The sequence below is a fragment of the Atractosteus spatula genome, chromosome 5 (assembly GCF_055471065.1).
Source record: "Atractosteus spatula isolate fAtrSpa1 chromosome 5, fAtrSpa1.hap1, whole genome shotgun sequence".
In the NCBI taxonomy this organism is placed as follows: Eukaryota; Metazoa; Chordata; class Actinopteri; order Semionotiformes; family Lepisosteidae; genus Atractosteus; species Atractosteus spatula.
In genome coordinates, this window is record NC_142710.1 from 7443400 (window position 1) to 7449708 (window position 6309).

A 6309-nucleotide genomic window follows, 5' to 3' on the forward strand; every position below is an offset into this window, starting at 1 on the left:
AGACAGGCACCTGGAAAGGGGCTGGAGTTGGCGGCAGGTATTAGCAGCAGTGGTGGTAGCACATGGTATTCCCAGTCTGTCCAGGGAAGATTCACCATCTCCAGAGACAATTCCAAAAATCAAGTGTACTTACAGATGAGCAGCCTGAAGACTGAAGACACTGCTGTGTATTACTGTGCTCGAGAGCCACAGTGAGAGAAGTGAAGCCTGAGCCCTGACAAAATCCCTCATGCCCTTCAACGACATCAGTGTTAACTGTTAAAACAGCTGGTGTGCCATGTGCTGTTCTGTACATAATAATTACACAGACGTCACAAAAGGGTTTGTGAGGATTGTGTAGAAGACACTGTGCCTTATAGTTGTGATGTCAATCCTGGAAAATACAACATCTTTCTTTTTTTCCAGAGCAAATAGCTTCACGCTATTGTAAAATTAATGCATATCTCCAACAGTGTCCAAAACGGAGAGTTTAAATATTAAGACACATCCAGCAGTTGTCTGAAGTCGCTGAAGCAGAGGAATTTAGCACAAATCTCTGGGATTAGACACACTGCCTCCTTCTTCTTACGTTTCTGATGCTTATATTCTTTCCGAGTGTTGTTTTGTATCAGAATGCTGAAACAAGGAAGTTGTAACAATCACCTTACACTGGTTAATTATGAACTGTAGGTAATAAAGTTAATTTCTTTAATTACATGAAATTCATAGTCACTGAGGACAACTAACTTCTCATGTAAGAGCAGAAATTTCATTTTAAGAATGTGTTTAAGTATTCACCCATCTTAAATCTATCTATACTTTTGTACATAATAATGTTTTTTTTTTGCTATAGTGCATCCAATACTCTATAAGGTTCTGTACTGGGGTCCCTACTGTGAGAAGCCAATTAGCTCCAGTGTCCTGTTTCAGTGAATTTAAAGGCTGTGCAGCTCTGCTCCACCCCTGCAAGAGGCTCCTATGCAAACTCACAGCCCCTTATTGATGATACAGCTGAGAGACTGAACAGCAGCCAGTCAGCTTCTCTTCTATACCTTTCAGTCTGAACAATCAGCAATGAGGGTCTTAACAGCACTGATTGTAGCAACTCTGTGCTTCACAGGTAATGACACCCATATGTACTTACCAAAATTGAACTTTTCTATGAAAGTATTCAAAAAGGTAAATATTTTTATTTTTTATATAATTTTTAATATTTATTTTATTTTGTTCCCCTACAGGTGTTCAGTCCCTGATTGTGTTGACTGAGTCTGAACCTGCAGAAGTAAAACCTGGAGAATCTCACAGACTGACCTATACAACTTCTGGATTCACATTTAAAGACTCTTACATTTACTGGATCAGACAGGCTCCTGGGAAGGGTCTGGAGCGGCTGGCTCGTAATGACCTTGGTAGCAGTCCTGCTCAGTACTACGCCCCGTCTGTCCAGGGCAGATTCACCATCTCCAGAGATGATTCCAGCAGTAAACTGTTCTTACAGATGAACAGCTTGAAGACTGAAGACACTGCTGTGTATTACTGTGCTCGAGACTCACAGTGAGAGAAGTGAAGCCTGAGCCCTGACAAAAAACCCCAACTGCTTCTGAAATCCTTCAGCCATTTCAATATGCTAGTGCACATGCAAGGAATAAGAAATCTGCTCATAACAGACATGTGCTGTTTTTTCTAGAATTGTTGCCGTACATCTATAACACAGTTAATTCAGTTTTAAAAAAGTAAACAATACAGATACAGAATAAAATCCCAGGCAACATCTGAGATGGAACACCAAAGTACCCCTTAGGAAAAAAGTAAGCTTGTGATCACAGTCAATATTTACTATATATTAGTATAGCAACTCAAACACTACAAACATGACTATATTACTCAAAATGTCCTGAAGTCATGCCATGTACAGTATGAGGCGTTATTTTCAGTCAAGTTCAGGCATGATGAAATGTCCAGCAGGGGGCAATACAACATCAGTGTAAAGAGCTGTGTGATGTTTGCAGTGAAGATATTCCTGTACTGTACACAACACTGTTCTCCTGAACTTCTCCAGGAAAAGTTCTTGATTGGATAGGAGAGATTAATTCTGGCTCCACATATTACTCGCAGTCTCTTCAAAGTTGGTTGACTCTGACCAATGACACTTCCAAAAAAAGTGTGTATCTGCAAGGGAAAGGCCTGGGTGATGAAGACACTGCAGTGTATTACTGTGTGGAAGAGTCACACTGAGGTCATACAAGAACTTCACAGTGACAGAAAGAGTTCCTCCCACACACAGAAAACAGACAAAATGTTTTTTCTTCAAATCCAGACAGCTGGTGCAATTCTTTTGTGTATTCTCCATTTAATTTTTGCCATCATGACATTTATAGGTTTTCAAAACGGCAATTTCTTACAGTTCTTTTCGAAATCACCTTCATTTTTCATTTTACTATGCAGATACTTTGGGATAAGCTCTGTGGTCCATTATCCGGAACTGACAACTTTCTTATAGTGAATGGAAAGTACCAATGGATAGAACTATTAACTCCTACTGCATGTAGTCACTTCATGTAAGTTGTAATTGATTGTCCCTTTTGAAATGACAACTTACACGAAGTAACTACATGCAGTAGGAGTTAATAGTACTATACATTGGTATTTTCCACTCACTATAAGAAAGCTGTCAGTTCCTGATAATGGACCACAGAGCCTATCCCAAAATCAAAAGACATAAGGTAAGTTGTTTCAGTGTTTACACATGTACAGGGTTTACTGACAATAATTAACAGGTCAGTGCCCTGGTGAAAACACATGCGAATACAGGGGAAACATGCAAATTCCACACCAACTCCCCCCATTCAGAATTAAACTTTTCAGCTGTAAACACTTATAATAGTTATTGCTGCTGTTACATCCATTACAAATGTTCATAATAATTAACTGAGGGAGGGTTAATGCAGTAAATTTTCTGGGTACTGCTTCATCCCTGGCTTAACAAAACAACAGTGGTTTTGCTAGACCATAAAAACTGACATTGTCTACTGTAAATAATAATAATAGTAATAATAATAATAATAATAATAATTCCTTACACGTATACAGCACCTTACAGGTAATGGGGCCTCCCCTCTCCACCACAATGTGCAGCCCAACCTGGATGGTGCAACCACAGCCGTAGTGCACCGGTACGCTCACCACTCCAGCTATCAGTGAGGAGGAGAACAGAGTGATGAAGCCAGTTCAGAGATGGGGATTATGAGGAGGTCATGATTGGTAAAGGCCGGGGGGAAATTTGGCCAACACTCCTACTCTTTTCAAGTAATGTCCTGGGATTTTTAATGACAACAGAAAATCAAGACCTCAGTTTCATCTCATCAAAAGGCCAGCACCTGTGGAGGCATTAAGACCCACACAGGATGCAGGGTGAGCACCCCCTACTGGCCCCACTAACACCTCTTCCAGCAACAGCCTTAGGCTTTCCCAGGAGGTCTCCCATCCAGGTACCACCTGCTAACACCTGCTTAGCTTTAGTGAGTCATCAGTTGTGAGTTGCAGGGTGATAGAGCTGCTGGTAACAGCACCTTTTCCACCATTTCACATTGCACAAGATATTTACTATGATCGTATGGCAGTATAATATAAGTAAATACTTTTCTTTATCATAACCATACTAACACAAGCAAGAATCTTCCAAATGCAGATCGAAGGAGAAGCTGGTATTGTCTTAATTTACTTGATATATTTATATAGCTGTACAGGGTAGGATCTGCAATGCTGAAACGAATTGCATATCTGCTCAGCACTTATTTCTGAGAGAGAGGCTGAAACTGAGATCAGACACTAGTTCTACAGGAGACACTGTTAGAGGGCTTCACACAGAGCTCACACAGTGTCGTAGTTCTATAAAAAAAACAAAAGTCCTCATTTTCACCTGTGTGGTGATGACAGTTCTGTAATATAAGGATTTGATATGTATATTTCAAAGAAAATGCTCCTTGATGTTTTTTTTATTGAAGATTTAATTGGTGGATGTGTTTTTCATTCCAAAATCTATAAATTTGCTAACAGTGTTCACTTTAACTCTTCAAATGAATACAATATGTTATTTCTTAAGTATGTGTTTAGTCCCACGTGTTGACTAAGTCTGAAACTGCAATGGTGCAGCCTGGAGAATCTCACAGACTGACCTGTACAGCCTCAGGAATCACATTCTGTAGCTCCAACATGAACAGGATCAGACAGGCTCCTGGGAAGGCAACAGAATGGGTGGCAGTGGAAGTAATTCATGGTACAGCCAGAGGGTAGGAGGAAGATTCACCATCTCCAGCAAATCAGCTGTACTTACAGATAGACTGCCTGAAGACTGAAGACACTGCTACACTATTATTGTGCTTGAAAGTCCCAGGGAGAGAGGTGAACTCAGAGGTATAACACATACCCTCACTTAAAACAGGTTTCATTCACAGACAGGAAGCTTGACACTGCATGAACACTTTCACTGTTTACCACGTGAATTGACAGCTTAACAGCTGCTGTGAGAGATTCCATGGGGTCATCCTGTAGGTCCTGTGACCTCTTGTGAAGCCCAGTTTCTCACTCCCTCACTCAAGCCTGAAATAAAGCTGTCTTGTGTCAGAGCTGCAGATTGACAGAGTTACAGATACAGTACCAAAACCAGTACGGTCCAGGGTGAGATCAGTCAATTCAGAAAAAGAAATAAGAGATCACTTGCAGATGGGAGAGCCGATCCTTTTCAAACATAATTTTCCCCAGGTTTTGTGCTTGTATCAAAACTGAATTTTAAAGACAGCTTCTCCTGGCCTGCAGTTAAGTGTGGGAACTTCACTATCAAGAAGCAGCACAAGTTAGGTCTATTTGGGACATTTTGAGAGAGAGACTTCACTTTCAAGACCTCCGCAGGCTCAGGGTTTGAGTTAACTTTGATGTCTTTCAGAGAGAGGTGTGCGATAATGTTCATGCTAAATTAATTAAATCAGTGGGAATCATAAATCACACAAATATTGATTGAAGGCAAATAAATGACAAAATACTCATTAATATTCATTTAAACATCCAAACGTACACACAGGAAACACAGGGAGCTCACAGTACAGGGAAGATAATACAAAAATGAGAAAGTTATATTGATGTTTTTATTTGAATTATATAAAGCAAATGTATTATGCACACTTATTTTTGATAGCTAGATATTCAATTTCAATTAAATTTGAGAAATATGATAATAGTTAATATTGCACTTGTTAATGTGCTCCAGCAGGGGACAGTCACTATACTGGAATGTCAGGGGACACAGAAGTCTAGGATGAGCTACAGCACAGCTGTGGGGAAAAGAGCAGGAGATTCTACTGCCTGTCAGAAACCATCTGCTGTACCAACCTGCCCAGGAAAATTACAACTAATAAAACCAAGTTTAATACAGGACAAAGAATGTTCTAGAGCTCATGAAGAAAAAGTTCATGACCTTTATATTTAGAAAAATGACAGATTGGCCTTCTGCATCGAAATCTAAATAATAAAATATGTTATCATTGTTTTTCATTGGTTGGTATATTAGTGTGTGTAATGTCATGGGAGTAATAAGTACTGTATAGTATTTTTAGTTTAAAGCTGAAAAGAAGTGCATGTCAGCCTCTTTTGTACCGCCTGGCCCTTAGAGAGAGAGTGTTATGCAAATCTGCTGAGAATTTATCAGTGATCACTGAGGGAGAGGCTGAAACTTCAGTCACAACTCTGTGAAACAAGCAACCATGAAGATTCTAATTATCACCAGTGTGGTGATGACAGTTCTCCAAGGTGGGGATTTGCTGTGGTACTTTCTCCAAGTAGATAACCAATGACCTCATGTTTTAATTTATCTTTAATTATTAGATTTGAATTCAAAAGTAGAAATTTATTTAAAATGTTAAATTTGGATTTTCAGGTATATACAATATTCTGTTTCTTTCACAGGTGTTCAATCCCAGGTCTTGACTGAGTCTGAACCTGCAGTTGTCCAGCCTGGAGGATCTCACAGACTGACCTGTACAGCCTCAGGATTCACATTCAGCAGCTACTACATGGGCTGGATCAGACAGGCTCCTGGGAAAGGGCTGGAGTGAGTGGCTCAAATTAGCAGCAATGGTGGTAGTGCATGGTATTCCCAGTCTGTCCAGGGAAGATTCACCATCTCCAGAGACAATTCCAAAAACCAGCTGTACTTACAGATGAACAGCCTGAAGACTGAAGACACTGCTGTGTATTACTGCGCTAAAGACCCACAGTGAGAGAAGTGAAGCCTGAGCCCTGACAAAAACCCACAACTGTCTGAAATCACTCCACCAT

The 6309-nt window shown here is 40.1% G+C and overlaps 1 pseudogene; it reads left to right on the forward strand.

Moving 5' to 3' along the window:
- The first annotated feature begins 1053 nt into the window (after nt 1–1053).
- LOC148833913 (Ig heavy chain V region 6.96 pseudogene) lies at nt 1054–1537 on the forward strand (annotated as a pseudogene).
- The last annotated feature ends 4772 nt before the right edge of the window (nt 1538–6309 follow it).